Genomic DNA, 24,058 nt, shown 5'->3' with positions numbered 1-24,058 from the left:
GAAAGATGATAATTTTAATTTATGGTAGCTTTAATTTCAACAAAGAAATATTAGTAAAACCTTACCTGTTTTACTGCTACCCATTTCCCAAATATCTATTGATATGTTTGAAACTACTTGCCCCAGCACAAATGGCATTAAATCCAGGATTCTTTTTTATTTCTTTTGATTGTGTGGGTTTTTTCCACTTATTTCCAATTCATTAGATGTTCCTTCTTACAATCATCTGTGGGTATAACAATCCAAATTTATGGTTTGTAATATTTTATTTTTAGTTTGAAAACCAGATAACAAAGATTGTTGGAAACCTAGGTAAAAAGTAACCGGAGAAATGGTCTTAAAGAGCTTTCTCATAATTCAGATGTTTGATGGCTGAGTTCTGTATACATAAGTTGCAAATGTTTATTTTGGTTCATGCTACATATACAAGGCAGAAAGTTCTGTCTCATATAGTAACAACTCAAAGATCCAAGAAGATATAGGTTTCACTTTAGTGTAAATTTCTATACTTCTTGAGACATAAAGAAAAAAGAAGGGGTGGTAGTAGAATTTGGTTGTTAAAATGCATACCTCTAAAATGTGTAGCCTGTTTTTGGAAGGATATATGAGAAACTTGTAAGAGAGAATATATCTGATGAGGAGAAGTAGGTGATTTGGTAGAGGAAAAGGAAACAAACTTAATTTTCATCATTAAAAATATTTCACACTTCATATTCCAAAGCAAGTTGTGTGACCAAACCTAATTTCAAAGGAGGATGGACATGCAATCAATCCCCTACAAAGTACACAGAAAAATAAAACTGGAATATTTAGGGACAAATTAGTAATCATTACATATAGTACTAATAAATCTGTAGAAAGGAATTTCTTAATAGGACCCATAAATCCCTAGGAAGCCTAGTAAATTACCGGTCTATATAAACTCTTTGAAAATGTTATAAAATGATAAGTTTGGGGATATATCCATCGCCTTTGTCATATCATCAAAGGTTCATGAAGTTCTTTCGTTAAAAGAAATGTAGAAATCCTATTATGTGTCAGGAAAGTAAAGATATACTTATAAATAGGAAAAGTACCAAAAATAACTGTGTGGCACTTTACTCATAAAATGTGACTACATTTGAAGTATTCTAGAAGATTTTAGTTAGGGCTGTATTTCTTATCCCAAAATTTCTGTGTAATAATAGGCAATATTACTTCTTAGGAATTCTAGGTGCTTCCATCTCATCTGTGCAGCAGTAAAATCAGGACATATGCTGATTAAGGGAATTGCTTTAAATTCACTGGAACAAATACCACCTTGTAACATTAATTTTAGAATGATTCTCTTTTTCCATTTAGCACATCTAGTTCTAGGTTAAATGATGTATCTGTGATCTCGGAAAAAACCAAGGTAGATGAAGAGTTATATTCCATACTAAATTGAAAAGTTTCATTCTCTATTTTCAGACTTTTAAAGCACAGGGCAAGTTTATATTGCTCTTTGCTATTTCTTCTCTTCAAGAAATAATCCACTTTTGCCATCAAAATAGAGTAGATGAATCTGGCTCATTAAAAATGTTGTTATAAAAGTAGTTATGATGATGCAGATTAATTTCCAACCATTCAGTGCTTTAAAAACTTTAAAACATTTATTATTGCCATGTTTATGTGCTGTGCTATTCAGTAAAATGACAGCAACATTTTATCTCAAGCAGATAGAGAATAATGTATTTTAAAAATACATTTATTAGACATTTTACTGAAAATACAGGGTTGTAATAATGCATACAACAGCATTATCATAAATAGTAGCTATAATAAACAGCAGTTAAAAAGATTTTATGGGAGAAATAGCTAAAAAACAGCTTTCTCTCCCAGTCTAGGATATGTATTTTAAAACTGTTAGAGAATTCTCCTAAGCCTATAGTTAATGGGATGTTTGCATTTGACTAACATAAGAAAAAAGTTGATAAAAATTCTCACTGTGATTTTTGAATGTCAGAGGTTCATATTTTTTTCTAGCTTAATTTTGTAAGCAGTGCCAATACATGCAAATTAAAGTAAGAAATCAAAGACATTACCTAGAGTAAAACAAATCCTGTTATTTCCCCCTTAATTGCGTAGATTATTTATGTACAGAAGTGTTCAGGCTTTAAAAAATCTAGATTGTTATGTGAGTTTGTCACTCCCCATATTGTTAGTGAGATTGATTAATTTTTGATTACACAAACATTGTGGGATTAAACTGGAATTTTTGACCGGAAATGTATTATAAAACATAGGATTAGTTTTGTAAAGAACACAAAGAATTTGGGATAAGATTTTTTTAATTGAATGATTTTTTTAAATAAAAAGGATTAGTAAACATTTATGTGTTAGCAAATGTGAGTTTACAATCTTTCTTTTTTTTATTTCTTATAAAATAGACAAGAGATATTAACGTCAGCCATTGTAAAGGGCAATCAGAAAAGCCACAAGGTTTAGGCTGGAAAAGAAGATATGTACTTCACAGCTCCCATGAGATTTACACCAATAAAATAGACTTTTATGACCCTGGATGAGATTGTGTTTTAGTCTCAGACATATTCGTTTTTTATGGTCATTAAAAGTTATTGAGTTAACTGCTCATTATACAGTTTAATCTGTACCCTTACTTTTGATCTACTTTCAGGACATCTGAAGTACTTACATTAAATTAAGAGCTCTTCCAAAACTTTGAAAATGTGTAAAATTTGACTTCGGGTATAAATGTGGTTGAGATTCAGAGAGATTTTGCTGACTTGATGAAGTTATCCTTCAGTTACATACATTACAAATATATTTTCCCAATCCTTTGCTTCCATATTTATTCTCCTTAATAATTTTTGAGGAAAACTTTCTAATTTAAATGCAGTTCAGTATATTAATTCATTTCCTTTATGAATTGTGTTTTATATATCCTTTTAAACAAAATTTTCTAAACCACAATTCAGGAATGTATTCTCTTAGTATTTTCTGGAAGCACTAGGGATCTATTTTTCTTGTATATTTATATCAGTGATCCACTTGGAATTGATTTTAGGTATAGGATTATATGTATGGTAGGGTCAAGCATCATTGAGATAAATTCATAATAGAATTCTAATATTAAATAAATGTGTAATTAATGAACATACTAAAATTAAATTACAGAATATCTTGATAAAAATGGCCAAATGTTGAGGCTACCTGTGTATTCTAGAGATGTTGAGGGCTTGATAAGTACAATTCATTATGAAGAAAGGATTAAATTTTATACAATATACTTTTCAAGATGGCCAGACAGTATGTAGCTAATTGAAAAAATAAAATAAAATAAAAAACCTTGACTTTTAAAATGATTAACATGAGAGTTTGGTGTTTAAAATAAGTAATTCCCTCATTACTTATGTTAGATGCAAATTTTGTGAAATGAAGAGGGCCTAACTGAATTCTGAATATCATGATTTGTTTTATATGCCATATTTCCTTACCAAAGCTTCCCAGTGAATCCAAAATATTCAACTGGATTTTGATAATTCTTCTGGATAGCAATTATTTCAGATTTGCTTGGGGCCTGCACTGATGCCCCCACACTATTTCTCTTCCTCTTTCATGTAAAAACTCACTTGTATTTTGATCTTGTCATTTCTAGATTAGCTGTATTGAATTTCTAATTGTGTCTATCTCATATAATAATCACAATCACTCACTTTACTAAAAAGCTTTGTATCTATCTTAAGACTTATCGTCAAGGGACAGTTGCATCACATGAATATAATGACAATCTTTTTTTCTTCCTTCTATTTTTCTTCCTTCTGTCTCCTCCTTCTGTCTTCCTTCTCCTTACTGCACTGTGAATACAGTGTTAGTTGAAGTGGTGATAACAAGCATCTTTTTCTCATTCCTAATCACAGGAGAAACATCCAATATTTCCAAATTAAGTATGATTTTTTTGTAGAGATTTCTAGGTGCTGTTTATTGAATAAGAAAGTTTTATTTTATTTCTGATTAGTAGCTTCTACAATGAATAGACATATAACTTTGAAAATTACTGTATTTTCCTGTATTTGAGTACATAAAACTTTCCTTTCTTATACTTTTAATATGATAAATTGCAAACATTTAATTTCTATTGTTAAACCAATTCTAAAATCCTAGATTAAGTGTTTCTGGTCTTGATTTTCATGTGTTATTGGATTTGACTTACTAATATTTTGTTTGGGATTTTATTTCTCTGTGTTTTTGACAGAAGTCAACTTAGAATTTATCTGTTTTGCTGACTGTATCCTAGTCCGGTTTGTTGTTAAGATAATGATGACCCGATTTTTTTTAAAGATGAGATTTATTTCTTATGTTATTGTTATTCTAAGAATTGTATTTGAATACTTTTACTTCTTCTTTAACTATTTGGAAGAAATTGCTGATAAAGTCAACCTGGGCCAATAGATTACTTTTTTGAAATATTTAAAAATATGAATTCAATTTCTTTTATAAATACAGAACTGCTTAACTATACTATTTGTGTCAACTTTGAAAACTGTACTTTCTAGGAATTTGCTTTTATCTTCCAAAATATATGGGCAGTAAATTGCTCAATGTCAAGTCCAGTTCCTGGTGATAAACCTATGAGTGATCTTTCAGACCTCACCATAGATAATTTCAGAAGTTTTAAATGAAAGGCAGGTAAAGCTAGGAAAGCTGCCCTTCCCACACCACAACTAGTGCAGCTAGTGCACTGCAACCTCTAAAGGAAGCTACAGTCAAGATATCAGCACCCTGGCCAATCATAGTATTTCACATATTTACCTTACTGGTCTGGTGGTGCTCTGATACTTAGGGACCTTTATCTGAGGCCTTGGGCAGAGGTCTTTCTCGGGCTCTTCTGAACAGGCCTCCTGATAGTAGGAGGAGAGGAAAACATTAAAGACATTTTTTCTCACTGATACAATCTCCAGTATTTTTTTTACTCCTATTGCCCCCTGCACTCCAACATCCCTGCCATAGTCCATAATAGTGCTAGAGACTTTTCCTTGAAGATCTCCCTGCAGTGGGACAAACGCCAAATCTGCGCTCATCCACCCTACCCTGGAATATGCATCATTTCATGTGGGAAGATGGAAATGGGGAAGTTGGAGCTTTCGCTGGATTTAGGGTGTTGCTTATACCACCACAATAAGTGATAAAGGGCTTAACCCATTCATTTTTGGCTTATTGCTTTGTAGTGGTGGTGTGTTTTTTTTGTATTTTTTGTTTATTTTTTAACCTGTACATTTATTTTTTATATTTTTATATTTTTTAAATTTTACTTTAAGTTCTGAGATACATGTGCAGAATGTGCAGTTTTGGTACATAGGGATACATATTCCATGCTGGTTTGCTGCACCTGTGAACCCGTCATCTAGGTGGTAAGCCCCTCATGCATTAGGTATTTGTCCTAGTGCTCTCCCCCCATACCTTGCTCCTCATCCCTGACAGGCCCCAGTGTGTGATGTTCCCCTCCCTGTGTCCATGTGTTCTCAAGTTCAACTCCCACTTATGAGTGAGAACATGCAGTGTTTGGTTTTCTGTTCCTGTGTTAGTTTGCTGAGAATGATGGCTTCCCGTTTCATCCATGTCCCTGCAAAGGACATGAACTCATCCTTTTTTGTGGCTGCATAGTATTCCATGGCATATATGTGCCATATTTTCTTTATCCAGTCTGTCATTGATGGGCATTTTGGTTGATTCCAACTCTTTGCTATTGTGAATAGCGCTGCAAGAAACATACGTGTGCATTTGTCTTTAAGTAGAATGATTTATAATCCTTTGGGTATATATCCAGTAATAGGATTGGTGGGTCAAATGGTATTACTGGTTCTAGATCCTTGAGGAATTGCCACACTGTCTTCCACAATGGTTGACCTAATTTACACTCCCACCAACAGTGTAAAAGCATTCCTATTTCTCCACAGTCTCACCAGCATCTGTTGTTTCCTGACTTTTTAATAATTGCCATTCTAACTGGCGTGAGACAGTATCTCATTGTGGTTTGATTTGCATTTGTCTAATGACCAGTAATGATGAGCTTTTTTTCATATGTTTGTTGACGGCATAAATGTCTTCTTTTGAGAAGTGTCTGTTCATATCCTTTGCTGACTTTTTGATGGGGTTGTTTGTTTTTTCTTGTAAATTTGTTTAAGTTCCTTGTAGATTCTGGATATTAGACCTTTGTCAGATGGGTAGATTGCAAAAATTTTCTCCCATGGTGTAGGTTGCCTATTCACTCTGATGATAGTTTCTTTTGCTGCGCAGAAGCTCTTTTGTTTGATTAGGTCCCATTTGTCAACTTTGGCTTTTGGTACTGGCACCAAAACAGAAATATAGACCAATGGAACAGAACAGAGGCCTCAGAAATAACACCATACATCTATAACCATCTGATCTTCGACAAGCCTGAAAAAAAACAATCAATAGGGAGAGAATTCCCTATTTAATAAATGGTGCTGGGAAAACTGGCTAGCCATATGCAGAAAACAGAACCTGGACCCTTCCTTACACCTTAATACAAAAATTAACTCAAGATGGATTAAAGACTTAAATGTAAACCCCAAACTATAAAAACCCTAGAAGAAAACCTAGGCAATACCATTCAGGATATAGGCATGGGCAAAGACTTCATGACTAAAACATCAAAAGCAATTGCAAAATAAGCTGTATATTTATTCTTTAAATTTTATTTGTATAAATTTAGGGGGTACATGTGTCCTTTAGGCTTACTGCTGTAATGAGCTACTTCAGCCACCTGAGTTACAGCTTACTCTGACTCTCTCAGCTCAACTGAACTCATGACAAATATGTTAATGGCATGTAATTACCGTTATATAACATATAGTCTATAATTATCATTATATATCATATAATCTATTGTATTGTATAACAGATAAATAGATTAATAATAGTATTATTTGTTTAACATCTCTAGAAGCTACAATGATGCTTGTTTTTTTTGCATTAACGAAGTCCTCCTTTGAATCTTCTCTCTCCCACTTTCTCTTTCTAGATAAGTCTTTCTAGAGATTGCATTAATTTTTCAAATTCCAACTTTTGTATCTAATTTCTCTTTTACACATTTGTTTTATTCACTTTTTTGATAATGATTTGCTTGACAGTTTTATCAATTTCTGTTCTAATTCCATTACTCTGTTCTGCCTGTTTCCTCTAGATGCAATCTTAACTCCTAAAGATGAATACATAATTGATTTTCAGCAATTTTTTTCTTGATACACATAGGAAAAGCTATAAATTTATCTTCTGAATGCCTTTATCTGCATTATGTCTTTTTATTATGTTTTATTTTTATTATTACTCAGCTCAATTTTTCTGATTTGTATTTTTTTATGTTGATCCATGGGTTATGTCAAATGTTACTACTTACATCTCAAAAATTTGGAGGATTTTTTTATTTTTTGGTTTCCTTTTGTATTCTAGTTTAAGTTCATTGTAGTCAAAGAATTGCCTTTATGATTTAAAATTTAAAAATCTTGTTGAAGCTTTTTTATGGCCCAATATATGGTCAACTCTGCTAAATGTTTGACGTATAGACTAGAAAAAAATGTGGATTCTGCAGTGTCTTACATATATCAACAGTTTAATTTTTAACTGTGTTCTGATTATTTTGTTTAGTTTTGTGTCATTTATAGCCTACTTGTTCCTACAAGTAGGAGGAGGCATCTCATTATGGATTTTTTTTTATTATACTTTAAGTTTTAGGGTACATGTGCACATTGTGCAGGTTAGTTACATATGTATACATGTGCCATGCTGGTGCGCTGCACCCACTAACTCGTCATCTAGCATTAGGTATATCTCCCAATGCTATCCTCCCCCCACACCCCACCACAGTCCCCAGAGTGTGATATTCCCCTTCCTGTGTCCATGTGATCTCATTGTTCAATTCCCACCTGTGACATTATGGATTTTATTTGCATTTACCTAATGTCTATGACGTTGATCATGTGTGTGTTTTTTGTCCATTTGCATATCTTCCTTAGAAAATGTCTTTCATTTCCTATGTTCATTTTTAGATTGACTTTTTGGTTGTTGCTGTTGAATTGTAAGAGATTTTTAAATATATATTATAGATACTAGACCCTTATCAGAAATATAATTCATAATTTTTTCCATTCTATTATTGATTAATTGACTGGTTACCTCAGGATATTAACATTTTATTCTATTATTTTTTAATAGAATATTAAAAAACAATTATTTTTTAATAACAGTGCCTGGAAAATAGTAGTCACTCAATAAATGTTTGTTTAATTGATGTAATTAATTATATGGTGAAACCTTAGTAATCTTTTCACATGCATTATGACATGTGTGTTTTACTCTGCCCATTATCAGATATTTAGCCTTTCAAAATATATTTTGAGTTATGTATTTTAAATATTTAAATACTTAATTTAAATATTTTAAAAGAGACTTTGAGTCAGTAAAATCCGTTGTTTGAGAATAATGACTTAAATTTCTACAAATCATAGTATGCTTAGGTACCATTTAACTTATAAATATCAACTACTAGGGTAAAATAATTTTTAAAATATAAAATTTTCCTGAGTTTCTGATCACACAGCTATGAGCTAAAGAAAGCTATTGTATTTGTCTTTAAATATAGTTGCTTTATTATTTCTTAAGTATCCTGTCATATTTCAATAATCATCTGCTAAAAAAATTAAACAAAATGAAGGAATCAAAACAAGAAAGAAAATGAGACATTTTTCATAGATTGTACAGCTTAGATATTTCATTAATTGACTGAATTGAAAAGTTGGAATAGGTTAGATAGGCATTATCTCATTAATTTCTATTGTTATCTTTCATATATTTATAGAACAATAAATGCACTTATTTTTTCTATGTATTTCCTTTCAAACATCCAAGATAATATGTAAATCAATTAAGTCAGTAATAATTGGACTCGTGTTTCTTAAAAAATGACAGATTGAAAATATGAACATTGATTTTTATAGCTATAAAAAGTATAAAATACATAGTATAATCATATCCTTTGAATTTTAGCTTTAGAGATAATTATTTCTTTAGCTTTATTTCTTGGTTTTTGTTTGCTTTTGATAAGAGGAATGAAGTATGAGAGCTTAAGAGACTTGTCCAAATTGACCCAATTAGAAAATAAACCCACGAAATAGAAAAGCATTTCCATGAATTTTGTCTTTTAAAGTGTATCTGAGAAACCACTAAACCAGCAATTCTAAGCCCAATAAGATAAATATGCCATGCAAGAAAATTATGTTATCCTCATGTACCAAAATAAACTAATTATTCAGTGAAAATAAAATAGTCAAGAGTTTATAATGAAGAACAGAAAAAAGAATCAAGTTGGTATTCAAATGAATGGAATACCATAGAATGTGGTATATTGAAGGAATATATAGAAGGAACAATGTTAAATCACTTAGGTATTAGAAATATCTAATGACAAGGTGGTTTTAATTTATGGCTAATATTTCATGAGATAACTTTTTCAAGGTTCCGACAACATATTTATAAAGACTCAGAAATAAATAAATGGTCAGACAAATTTTTAAAAGACAGTTCACAAATCTACTTCTTGCCAATATCTTAAAGAGATTTTGATAATTTGGCCAAGCCTAATTTATTATATTTACTTTATTTTTGTAAAAGCTATCAATATTCTTTTGAAGGGCAGAAATTCTAGTAAGCAACAATGAATGGTGAATAACTCCAACATACAAATGCCTTGCATTAATATAATTTATCTTTGATGTCAAATAATATACTGATACATGCTGTGTTAAAAACATGGAAAACTTTGTTGGCAGTGTATCATGTGCATTCTAATTCTACATATACCCCTCTTATTTCACTTGTCAGACAAGTATCAATAAAATTATGAGAAGATGATTTTCAAATTCCCAGTGCTAGTGAATAGCCATATCATGAAACTCTGATAGTATCTTTGATTCCTTCTCTCCTTCATCCCTTGCACGCACACAAAGTTGGCAAGTACTAACAATTCTATATTCGAAATAGTTTCAACATCTCTTCTGTCTGGCCCTGCATCAATTTTTATGAAAATTATGCTCACCTCCCAATGATCACCTTTCTCCAGTACTCTCAATTTGAACAGGATAATTTACATAAAACATTAATTTAATTATATCACTCCCTTACCTAACCTATTATTAAAAGGAGTTCTATTTATTATCTTTGAGCTGTTTTACCATATATCTTGTGATTTGACCTACTTGCTATATCTTCCCTCCTATATCTATTTATTATCTTTGAGTTGAGTTGAGTTCTATTTATTATCTTTGAGTCATCTTACCATATATTTTATGATTTGACCTACTTGCTGTATCTTTTTTTACTATGAATTTTGTATTCCATACTCCTCATAGGTCATTAAATAATTTATTCAAAATTATTTAAGGATAACTTATTTATTATTTATTGACTTCTATAACTTCATTAACTAAAATTATTTAATGACTTCTCATAGGTCATTAGATCATTTATTCAAAATTATTTAAGGAACAACTACTTTGCACATGGCACCATGCAGGAACTGGAAACAAACTACGAGACAAATATTTAAATGAGAATATTTAGATATTTATATACAGGCATATCTCATTTTGTTGTACTTTGCAAATAGCATTTTTTAAATTGAAAATTGTGGCAACCCTACATTAAGCAAGACTGTTAGCATCATTTTACCAACAGCATGTGCTCACTTTGAGTCTCCTAGAAACATTTTATTAATTGTTATAATATTCCAAACTTTTTTATTAGTATATATCTGGCAGAGTGCTCTTGATTACTTATCTTTGTTATTAATATTGTAATTGTTTTAGGGCACCATGAAACATGTCTACACGATATGACAAACTTAATAAATGTTTTGTCTGCTCTGATTGCTCCACGATCGGCCTTTTTTTTTTTTCTGCCTTTCTCCATTTCCTCATGCATCTGTATTTCCAGAGACACAGCAATATTGAAATTCAGGCAATTTAATTATTCTAGAATGGCATCTAAGGGTTCAAGTGAAAGAAAGAGTTGCATGTCTCAGTTTAAATCAAAAGCTAGAAATGATTGAGCTTAGTGAGGAAGGCATGTTGAAAGATGAGATATGCCCAAAGCTAGGCCACTTGTTCCAAACATTTAATGAAGTTGTGAATGCAAGGAAATAGCTCATGAAGGAAATTAAATGTGATATTCTAGTTAACACATAAGTGATAAGAAAGTGAAACATCCTTGTTGCTGTTATTGGGAAAGTTTTAGTGGTGTGGATAGAGGATCAATCAGTCACAACATTCCCTTAAGCCAATGCCTAATCTAGAGAAAAGCCTTAAGTGTAACTTTATGAAGGCTGAGAGAGGTGAAGTAGCTGCAGAAGAAAAATTGGAGGTTAGCAGAGGTACATTCATGAGGCTTAATCAAAGAAGTGATCTCCATAACATAAAGGTGCAAGGTGACATAGCAAGTGCTGATGTAAAGCTGCAGCAAGTTATTCACAGTATCTTACTAATGTCATGATGACAATGGCTATACTAAACAACAGATGTTCCATGTAGATAAAACATTCTTATATTGGAAGAAACTGCCATCTAGAACTTTCATAGCTAGGGAGTAGAAGTCAATGCCTGGCTTCAAAGATTCAAAGGACAGGCTGACTCTCTGGTTAGGGAATAATGCAGTTTTATTGAATTTAAAGCCAATGCTCATTAACCGTTCTGAAGTTCCTAAGGCCCTTAAGAATTACAGTAAATCTTCTCTACCTATTCTCCATAAATGAAACAACAAGCCTGCATGACAGTACATCTGTTTGCAACATGGTTTACTGAATATTTTATGCCCTTTGTTGAGACCTACTGCTCAGGAAAAAAAAAAATCAGATTTCTTTAAAAATATTACTGCTCATTGATATGACCATTAGTGCACCTGGTCATCCAAGAGCTCTGATGTAGATGTACAGATTAATGTTGTTTTCATGTGTGCTAACAGAACACTCATCTGCAGTTCATGGATCAGGGAGTAATTTTGAACTTCAAGTCTTATAACTGTAGCCATGGATAAAGGAGTAATTTCAAGTCTTGTTTTATTTAAGAAATACATCCTGCAAGGCTATAGTTGCCATAGATACTAACTTCTCCAATAGATCTGGGAAAAGAAATTGAAATCCTTCTGAAAAGAATTAATCATTTTTAGATGTCATTGAGAGCATTCATGATTAATTGGTAGAGGACAGGATATTAACATAAATGGGAGTTTAGAAGAAGTTGACTCCAACCTTCATGGATAATGTTGAGGGGTTCAAGACTTTAGCAGAGAAAGTAACTGCAAACGTGGTAGAAATAACAAGAGAACTATAATTAAATGGCATCTTAAGATATGAATAAATTGCTACAATCTTATGAAATTTAAATGGATAAGGAGTTATTTTGAATGAGCAAAAAAAGTGGTATCTTGAAATGGAATCTATTCCTAGTGAAGATGTTATAAACATTGTTGAAATGACAGAAAAGGGTTTAGAACATGCCATAAACTTAGTTAATAAAGGTGTAGCAGGGTTTGAGAAGATTGACTCCAGTTTTGAAAGTTCTACTGTGGATGAAAATGTGACCAAACAGCATCATAAGCTACAGAAAAATCTCTCATAAAAAAAGAAGCAATCAATGCAGCAAACTGCATTGTTGTTTAAAGAAATTGCCACAGCCACCCAAAATTTAGCAATCATCACCCTAATCAGTCAGCAGTCATGAACAAGGCAGGATCCACCACCAGCAAAAAAGGATTATGACTCATTGAAGGCTCTGATGATTAGTAGCATTTTTTAGCAATAAAGTAGTTTTAAATTATATACATTTTTAAGATAAAATGTTATTGCACACTTAATAGACTACATTATAGGGTAAATATAACATTTATTGCACTGAGAAACCAAAAATACTGTGTGACTCACTTCATTGCAATATTTAGTTTACTTCAGTGGTCTGGGAGCAAACCCATAATATGTCTGCAATATGGCTGTATTAATATTCCATATGGACAAAAGGGAAAATATAGTAACCCTTAGCCCTGTCTATTATAAAATATGCTCACTATGGTATCATAGTTTTAATTTCAGAAAATGATAACAGAAATACTAAAATGACATTAACCACAAAAACAAATGCCCACATTATATATAAGTATATATGTATATGTGTATATGATTCCTAAAATTTTGTGACAATAATAGACATATTTTTATTACCCAGAAAAAGATTGTGAAATGTTTTATCACAAATATATTATTTTACCAAACTTTTAAATAATTAAATATTATATAAGGTATGTGGCCTCAACTTGGAGCAGAAAACACGGAACAACATACAAACGAATAAAAAAGTGGTGTTGACTTACATCAGAAATAATTTCAAGATAGTTTAACAATTTTTATTGAAGAATTAAAATTTATGACTCTGCAACAGAAACCAGAATGAACGAAGCAAAATAAATTTAATAATGATCCTATTGGAAAAGGACCAATGCTAAAGTAAATACAAGTTTCTTTGTTCCTAGGTAAATAAATGGAAAGGTGAAATAGATTTTAGTGCTTTATTTTTATTTTTTTTTAGGTCTCCCTAAAAGGTCTCCCTCTGTCACCCAGGCTGGAGTGTTGTAGTGTGATTATAGCTCTTAGAGCCTCAAATTATGGTAATAGGCTCTGAAATATACTAGAATAATAAGGAATGAGAGAAAAACATGAAGAAAATAGTACAAAATTCTTTGCAAAAAATCACATTTTTGCATATGCTGTTTAAGAGTAATTCATTTTTTAAAAAAGAGATAATAAAATAAGTGGAAAACATACCAGAAACCTTAAAATGTGCACAGTAAAAGGAAGAATACAGTAAGAAAGCATTAGCCGACTAACATAAGAACAGAAAACCAAACACCACATGTTCTCACCCATAAGTGGGAGTTGAACAATGAGAACACATGGACACAGGGAGGGGAACATCACACACCGAGGCCTGTCAGGGGTGGGGGGCTATGGAAGGGATAGCATTAGGAGAAATACCTAATGTAGGTGATGGGTTGATGGGTGCAGCAAACCACCATGGCATGTATATACCTATGTAACAAAACTGCACATTCTGCACATGTACCCCAGAACTTAAAGTATAATAAATAAATAAATAAATAAGATAATTAAAACAAAACAGCCTCATAACAATAAATGTAAATGGTTTAAGTTATTTCAAAAGTAAGTCACACTCAGAATTTTTGTGTGTGAAATGTTAAATAACTGTATGCTATGAAGATGAGGAAAATCTAAACTAAGCACATAAAATGCCTTATTGTCATCTACATCTAGATTTTCCAGATCAATATTCTTTGGTCCTTTGTAAGATATAGTTTCCCTTTTTCATGTTAAAAACAAAGCTATTGGTAGAATAATCAGTAAACTATCTGTTTAGAAAATAAACCTAAATTTCATATAGTCATCAAATTCAGCAATAATTTTGTGTTAATACAATGAGGCCATTATTATTTTTCCTATTAATTATTTATGGTACCACTATTAAACATTTTTGAAAACTGTTGAAAAATAAAATCAGCACAGCCAACCAAAAGTGCAGTATGAAATGTTTTTTAGATTGTTCTCTAAGACAATTTTGAGTAAATTAAACTAAATTGAAATAGTGAGGAGAAAAATCACATAATGAAAATTCAAATTTCCCATATTTATTCTTACTGGGTGCAAACATATAATTATAGTATTGAAATCAATAAAAGAAAATATAGCAATAATGTCAACTTGGTATAATACAATAATAAAGTTATAATATCTGATATAAAAAGTTAGCACCTCATGGCGATATCCACAGAGACATTAGAAAGCATACATTAAAATTATATTTTCTTGGGTATCAAATGCTTGAGGTCCCAGAATATGCCAATGTTCTGCCAATATCTGCAACCCAAAGATCTATTACTTGCTTGGAAGAGCATCTCATCTTTCTGCAGATCTCACTGTCACCCAGGCTGTAGTGCAGAGGCAAGAATTTGGCTCACTGGAGCCTCAACCCATGTGGGTGCAAGTGATCTTCTCGTCTCCACTCAGCCTTCTGTGTAGCTGGGACCACAGGCACATGCCACCACATCTAACGAATTTTTTTTTGTATCTTTTGTAAAGATGGGTTTTGTTTTGTCTAAGCTGAGAGAATTGCCTTTTTAAAAATGATAAATATTTTCATATAGGTGGATTGGAGCAAAATTCACCCCTAGTTATTTAAAAGATTTACTCATATCAACTAGATTATAAGAATAAATTAAACGAATGTACCTCTCTTAAGAAAGGTAAAGTATGTGGATATCACAGGCAATTGTACTTTTTAGATTGCATAGTGCATATATAAAATTAAAGTAATGTTTATGTAACATAAAATATAGTAGAAGAATGAATTGGCTTAAGGAAATAAGGAAGAGAAAAATGTGTCCTTTTTCAAATGTTTATTGCCTTGATATTTGTCAAAGTATATCACATATTTTAACTATTTCAGATGAGAAATTAGATTAATCTGAATAGAATACGATGTAGCTTGAGTGAGTAAAAAAGTTACCCACCATTTATCCTGAGTGAAAAAGACAGTTATATAGGCCAATCAAGAGAGTTTATTTTATACACAAGCCCACACATGCACACATACCTCATTTACTTATCACAAAATGTCTGCAAAATACATATTATACTTGAGTGTTTTAAGTAAATATTTCTCAGAGTTGTTAAGTAACCTGCTCCATTTTAAACAAGTAACTGGTGACAGACTGGGATCCAAAACTAATTCTGTCTGATTGAGATATCTGTCTTTTGTTTACTTTGTTTTTGCTTATTTTGTTTTGTTTTGTTTTCAAAATACTTGATGAAGGTATGCACAGTTCCATCACCAGATGGGTTTTAGTGGAAGCAAACATGGGGAGAGAATGTCAGTTTTGGAGTGACCTTAACAGCTGCTAGTAGATGCATAACAGTAAGTTATAAAGGAATATAAAGGAAAATGCCTACAGTCATATCCATGTCCAAGTAAAGCCTTCATTCCCAAAGTCAGGCCATATTTAAAATAGTTTGGAGGGGATGTGAGACCATATGATATTTGAGAGACCATATGACATTTGAAAGACCATATGACATTTATCTTTGTTTCCTAAAATTTCCTAAAAAACAAAATGCAGAAAGCATCTCATGAATAACTCAATTTAAAAACAGATAAAATGAGGATTTACATGAGTAGCCTGGGAGACACCTAATAATTCCCATAAAAATTAACTATTTCTTTTAAAAACAGGAAAATGGTTAAGGCTTATTATTTTGATGTCTCTAACTTGGAAAGAAAGCAGAGGGGAAAAGAGGCACCATCATAAACACTCTCAGAATTTATGTCTTGGCATAATGTAGAGAAAAAAGAAAATCCATAAAACTTTGAGTAAATACATTGTTTCAGCACACAAGGTAAGACACCATATACTCCTTTACAGCCAAATATTGATTCCCCACTCAGTCTTAGAGTGAGGAATAGAGGGAGAAAGTGCCAGGAAAAGACTGGTGAAGTGGGGGATGAAGGTACATGAGATGGCTCATTGATACAAGCAAAGCCTTGGTGGCTCTGCGCTGAATTAAGGAAGAGATTTGAAAGCAAGGCTATTTCCCTGGCGGCAGTAAAACTGCCTCCTGGAAAGAGAGCAAGCTATGGGATTAGATACTTAATAAAATTTTAGGCAAGAGAAAGAGTCCAGGTCTTTTACCTAAATTGCACACCAATTGAGCTCATCTGCTTATTCTCTACACACTCAGGCTAGGGAAAAAGTGGGCACATTTCAAAACTCAATCCTTAAACTATAGCTTGATGTGAAAAAGTAGAGACAAATTTGCCCATGCTACATCAAAGTGTAAGAACTGTCCATCTTAAGCTGGGAAACCTGAAAATCATGGCAAGTATAAAATCACTTTTTAGTAATAAGACAAGGAAATAAAATAACATAAAAGCACATGCAAAGAAAGTATTAGGAATCCATCCTACGAAATGCAATTTTAAAAAATGACACAATATCCCAGGAATAATTATACAGAAAGATGCAATGAAAACAAAAATTCAAACAATCCATCAAGGACATACACACAAAATTAAAATGAAATGAGAAATCCAGAGCCAAAGAAATACATATGTGGCTAAAATAACACTGTTTACAAAATAAGAGAATTAGAAATAGCAAAGCAAAGTATCTGTAATATAAATAATTTTAAACCATTTTATAGAGTCAATGTTTGGCAAGGTTGTCGGCAAATAAGCACTTTTTACTTCTGTTTGTGGCAACCCTACATTAAGCAAGTCTGTTAGCATCATTTTACCAACAGCATGTGCTCACTTTGAGCCTCCTAGTCACATTTTGTTAATTGTCATTATATTTCAAACTTTTTAAATTAGTATTATATCTGACATAGTGCTCTGTGATTACTTATCTTTGTTATTAACATTGTAATTGTTTTAAGGTACCATGAAACACGTCTATACAATATGGCATTGTAAATTGGTGTCACTTTTGCACAGGAATGTGGTAATACGGAGCAAAATTTAAAGTGTTCATATGATTTGACTCCACCATAATCTCAAAATTTCATCTAAAATATACTGGCAAAAGCATGTCAAGTTATGAATAAGAAGGCTTGTCATAACACTACTTGTTTAGCATCAAATTTCCAGTTTACAACAAATTGGAAACAACCAGGATGTCTCTAGCTAGTAACCTAGAAAAATATGTAACAGATTAAAAATTTAGTTAAAACTATATGTTTTGTGTGTATTGGGGATATATGAATAATAGTCACACTTCTGAAGAAATGGATACAGATGTCATAAATATGAACAACTTTCTTATTGACAAAGATGACTCTAACAATGTGGCATAATCACTAGCCAGTTTAACTACTTTATTCCCAGAATTAAACATATCCATGTATCATTAAGGATCTCCACAGGGTAATAGTGGACCCTGCTCTAGTAAACTCATTAAATTGGGAAACAGAATTAAAATAAACTGAGAACAGAGTGCTCCCAAAAGAGGTGACTTGAGACACATGTTCAGACCTTTATTTCCTTTCTCTCACCAATCTGATAATTCTCTGCTTCCTGAGGGAGAAGGACAGAGATAATAAAAAAAGTTATCCTCTTGTTAACTGTACTGTCTGAAGGAATGAATGGAAGTTTTTAATTCCTTGAACCATGGCCAGAAACAACTAGAGGAATAAAATATTTCCTCTAATGATGTGAATAAAGCAAAGTGTGGAGCAATGTTACCTTACAAGCATCTTTATGCAAATTAAGTGCATTTTTTGTTGTTATTTGACATCTCACTCCATAAATGAGATTCAACCTGCATGTAGGAAATGAAAAAGATGATCTTGACTTAACTAATATTTCATCCATAAAGGTAATTTTTGATTTATGGGCTGAACTTGTCCATAAAAACATTGTGAAAAAGGAAGTTTATCTTCAACTTTCTTCACCTTCCTGTCTTGTTTTCTATGTTTCCTTTTCGCTTCCAGATCCCAGTGTTTTTTTCTGACAATATTCTTCAGGCTATAGGTGTCCATACATTTCCTGGATCTTCATCTCTTACCACAGAATGTGGAGTTAGTATCTTAAGTCATTACATATCCTAAAAAGACAGGTAGATCCGTATTAAACAGAGTTTCATAGAAAGGTATGGATTTGAACTCTGTTTATTTCCTTAGTGTTCTAGATGTAATTTATTGAGCAAGTTACTTTAGATCCATTAGCTCCCTTGTTTTTTCCCATACTTAAAATACAAATGTCTAAAATTACTGCAGTTTTTCTTATTAAGAAATTCCTAGATGAGTGGATATTTAATTACACTGTAATTACTAAGAAAAAGCAGAAAATACCATGACATTTTTCCAATGGTGGCTTTCAGGATTTAGAAATAGTCCATTAAAAGGCTTATTTTTAAGTGAACTTTTCTTCCTAGAATCCATGGGCTATGTATATTGAGTTTAGAAAATATTTGGATATTTTCTCATATGCCATATATATATGAAATATATATATATATTTTTTTATATATCACAGTTGTATGACAATAGACCTGACCACATAATAATCAGGAGACCACAAGGTGAATTGGAGACATACTCAGTTAACATGTGCAATTCTAAATATTCTTAAATATCCATATGATCGCTTGGTTTATTTGCCTAAAAAACAACCATTAACACATGGAAGAATTTTGTGAAAAATTCTTTGTCAATGTGAATTAATTACTCATGACCATTTAAGAGAAATGACTATCTGATAGCTACCAAAACTGTTAGGCTAAATCAATTAGTTGGAATTAAGGATGCTACATAGAAAGATTAATTCAGTTACAAACTAATTGGCCTAATACCAATTAATATGGAATTTCCTTTATATAGACACAGCCTAGAGCTCCAAATGAAAATGCACTATACTGTGCCAGAAAAAAATATATAATGAATACATAAAATATTAGCAAAGATTGTTTTAAAATATGTAGTTACAGTTTATGACAGACTATCAGTGAGAGAATTGTAAATTTGGAAATAAAATCTCGTTCTTCTCCACTTGATCTCTTCTTTTTCTTCTATTTTTTATTAAAATATTTCAAACATCTGGAACTTTACCATCTAGGAAATTTGTGGTTAATTTACGCGGTAGAGCATATTGACATGTAACTCTCAAAATTATTTGTTGTGAACTATGTCTGAGACCATGCAGTACTGTTCTTATATCTATCTACTTTATAATCCTTTCACTCTCTTTCCCCTAAAATGTGCTGATAAAGCTAGCATTATGTAAATGTTACTAGTTACTATAATCAAAGAAATGCTCCTATGCAGGCATATTCCCTTTCCATTCTATGAACACACACACACACACACACACACAGATGCACATATTATTCATTTTTAGAAATGAGCCTAATCATATATATATAATACATACATTATATATATATACAAGAGACACAGCTTTAAATTATACAGAATGACAGTTTACTAAGTTGTCATAGAGCCTGCTATCTGAGGGGAAGAATATTGGGTTCTTTCTATAGCCAACCAAAAAAATAAAAAATAAAAAACAAAAAACAGAAAGCCCCTCCCTCTAATGTTTTTCATTTAAGTCCCAACTGTGCTGTAGCCTTTAACTGTGTAAGACAGCAAGACAGCACATTTTGTAGATTAAACCAATAAACTCACAAACATAAAAGAAACAAATCTCATAATTGCGGATTTCAATTAAAGGAAGGGGGATCAAAGCAAACATTCTGCTGGAAATTACACAGCTGCTATCTATACAAAATGAGAAAAACGTCTAGAGCCAGCCATAATTTTACAGACGGAAAAAAAAAACCATGCAGCAAACCCTGCAGTAGGACAGATTGTCTATGCTCCTCACGTCCCAATCAGTAATACAGAAATATTGAGTAATAAATTCCCTGCCTCTCTCGATCTGAAAAGCTCCCACCATCTGTGAAAGACAATTTGTAACAGCCTCAATATTAAGATTCAGTAAACAGACAATCACTCCCCTTGTGCCAAGCCGTGGCTACATTTGGATAAAAGCATAAAGCAAAACAATTAGTAACACCAAGACCCCTCTATTACAAATTATCGAGCCACCAAAACAACTAGTTTCAATTGCAGTTTCCCTTCTACTGGAGAGGAATGCAGGAGATCCTGCATATTTGGCTACCTCTGTGGCCCATGCGTAGGCCTCATCCTGATGCGTTGAATTATTATTGATGGCTGAGGCAGTTCTGCTCTGTTGGTGAACCAATAATGTCAAGGCACTACCTGCAAGATTAATTATAGGAGAGAATAGGCTGAGGTTTCTTGGGACTGAGACATTAATATAGACTGAGCATTAGTTTCAGGGGATTCAACAGACAGCTGAACTAACGCCTCGAACAACGTGATTCGCACTAAATCCCGGTAGCTGTATCTTAGCAGCATGTGGAAGCTTAGAACAATTGTTTTTAACTATGAGGTGCAGCGCATTATGTATAATAAAAAAAACCCTAAAATACAAAATCAACAATTCTACCTGAGTTACAAATTCAACCTGAGCTTTGCGGAGAGCATAGATGATACTATTTCACCACAAAGAAAAGATGACGCCACTTTCCTCATGCGTTTGTCCTTGGGACATGTAAAATATGTTCTTATTTACTGTATTTTCTAGGGTTTTGAGTAGGGTGACAAATCTTCCTGGTTTTCCTGGAAAAATCTCAATTCACACTTGGTATCCTGGAGTGATTATTAAAAGCACACACATTTTATTCTTAAACTGTCGTGGTCTGGATGATAAGTTATACAGTCACTTTAGTTCTAAGGCATATGGAGCCTGAAGCATTTACTCACTGTGGCTATAGCCATCTTTTATGTAAATATTTTATTTGCTTATGATATGCAGATATTTGTACACTTTCTTGGAAATAAAAATTTTAAAGAAGCTGAAGTGTGAAGTTAAATAGAAGGATATGCTACAGTTTTAATCTTAATGAAATTTAACTTGGGGCTTCTACCTCACTTTGCCAAATTCAAAGTTTTATGATATACAATTATATTATATATGTGTGTGTATATACATAAATGTATATACAAATATTTATATATATGTATATACCCATATGATATCAGGTAACATTCATTTGATTCTTAATTCTTAATCTGTACTAGACACTCATCAAAGGATTTTACATATACTAATTCTTGTTTTATATATAGATAAATGGATATATGTGTGTGTAAATATTTATGCATATATATAGAGATGTATGGAATCTGTATATATCTATATATATGTGTATATATAGATTCCATAAATCTATATATGTATGTGTGTATATATATGTAAATACATATAAAATATGTATGGAATATCTCTATATATATACTCTATATTCTCTCTCCATATATTTTCTTAATATTTTCAACTGAGAAAAGTGAGGCACAGACGGATGAATTATCATGTTCATGGTTACAGAGTGAGCAAATAGTAATGTTCAGATTCAAATTCAAAAACTGTCCTTAGTGTCCAGTTGGTAACCAGTGAAAAAGCTGTCTTATAATTCATATATGTATGCATTTAATACATGCATTGCAGAGGTTTCTGTATCAGTCTCACTATTTAAATCATCTGGAGTATACCAGAGAAAACACACCATGGTAGCAAAACTAGTAAGCCTGGAGAATTACAACCATGCCCTGCTGAATTTGTTATTGTAACTAGGAGGCTATTTTGTATTCTAATATAGAATAGTTATCTCAAAATAATTTATTTTACTTTGCAAGTTAATGCTATTCTCTACTATCTCTCTATTCTCCTCCCAGCAGCAATCAAAAGGAACTTGAAAAAAATCCAGGATAAATTTGATCTATTTTCTTAAAAAGTCATGACTGTGGAGCGTATGATAGTTAGAAATAAGTTATCAGGCATCTCCACACGAGTAAAGACAAATGTCTTTGTCAGTTTTAAATAGACAGGGAGGAACACTGCTTGCGAAGGAACCCCAAGTAACTGGAAGGACGGCATTTATATATATGTATACATCACCTATCACCCGCACTCCTGTTTAGAGTGTTTCAATAGAAAATTTATAATTAAAAGGTCTTGTAATCTGAATACACCATGTACAGTTATGCATATTAAGAGTCTGTCTAGTTTTATTGATGTTATTATTTCACATGAGGAAAACACAAGAATAGAAACAACACATTTTGCTAACCAGAGAAGATGGGGAGCAAGGGTCAACCTGTCCATGAGATTCTTTCCACAGAGCCTTAGATCACATTTAAAAGACTGAGTAAAGCAAAGTTTAGAAAGATTCTCTCGCTTTTCTAGCATTCCATAGTTGTGCCTGCCTCCAGGAGATTTTCACAACAGTTGATAAAATGGTCCTCTTTCTATGGCTCTCCATCCTAAATATACTCTTTAGTTATTAAATAAACATTATGTTTCAGTCACAGTTCAACACTGGGGTAGATGCTTGAGCAGTGAGGTGAATGAGACACATAAGGAATCTGCCCTCATAATGTGTAACCTTGTGGACAAGGTAAGTAATGAATATAGAAATGAAAAGGCAATTGGGATATTTGCTCACTCTTCTTTTTGCTGATAAAACCCTTAACACTTTTCTTCCTTTTACTTCAGTGTCACCTCTGGCTTTTCTTATTTCTGTTATCAGTACCTCGCCAAATTCTTTTGATTTGATATTTCAGGGAATTTCCTTCTTGTTGTTCCTCCTTTCCTTTCCATTCTTATGAGATTTTCAACCACAAAAGGCATGTATAAAATTTATGATAGCAGCTACGAAGTCTTTAGTATTATTTTCTTGGGTGTATTGATTTTCTGTAATTATCTTTCTAAAATGAACTGCATTTTCTGTTCTTTTTTTTTTTCTTTTTTTTTATTATACTTTAAGTTTTAGGGTACATGTGCACATTGTGCAGGTTAGTTACATATGTATACATGTGCCATGCTGGTGCGCTGCACCCACTAACTTGTCATCTAGCCTTAGGTATATCTCCCAATGCTATCCCTCCCCACTCCCCCCACCCCACCACAGTCCCCAGAGTGTGATATTCCCCTTCCTGTGTCCATGTGATCTCATTGTTCAATTCCCACCTATGAGTGAGAATATGCGGTGTTTGGTTTTTTGTTCTTGCGATAGTTTACTGAGAATGATGGCTTCCAATTTCATCCATGTCCCTACAAAGGACATGAACTCATCATTTTTTGTGGCTGCATAGTATTCTATGGTGTATATGTGCCACATTTTCTTAATCCAGTCTATCATTGTTGGACATTTGGGTTGGTTCCAAGTCTTTGCTATTGTGAATAATGCCGCAATAAACATACGTGTGCATGTGTCTTTATAGCAGCATGATTTATAGTCCTTTGGGTATATACCCAGTAATGGGATGGCTGGGTCAAATGGTATTTCTAGTTCTAGATCCCTGAGGAAT

At 32.5% G+C, this 24,058-nt stretch overlaps 1 protein-coding gene and 1 long non-coding RNA gene across 3 annotated transcripts in view; one reads left to right on the top strand and one right to left on the bottom strand.

Moving 5' to 3' along the window:
* Positions 1–24,058, top strand: part of LOC130540817 (uncharacterized) — a 366,197-nt gene that overhangs the window by 19,439 nt on the left and 322,700 nt on the right. The gene's annotated exons all lie outside the window — the stretch shown is intronic.
* LOC100989535 (uncharacterized) overlaps positions 15,505–24,058 on the bottom strand; it is a 31,271-nt gene continuing 22,717 nt past the window's right edge. The window contains exon 3 of the long non-coding RNA XR_008954818.1: positions 15,505–18,708. This is a non-coding gene — a long non-coding RNA (uncharacterized LOC100989535). The remainder of the gene's footprint in view (positions 18,709–24,058) is intronic.

Source organism: Pan paniscus, chromosome 15 (assembly GCF_029289425.2).
Source record: "Pan paniscus chromosome 15, NHGRI_mPanPan1-v2.0_pri, whole genome shotgun sequence".
In the NCBI taxonomy this organism is placed as follows: Eukaryota; Metazoa; Chordata; class Mammalia; order Primates; family Hominidae; genus Pan; species Pan paniscus.
The sequence above is the reverse complement of the archived record's forward strand: the minus strand, read 5'-3'. Positions and strand labels throughout refer to the sequence as shown.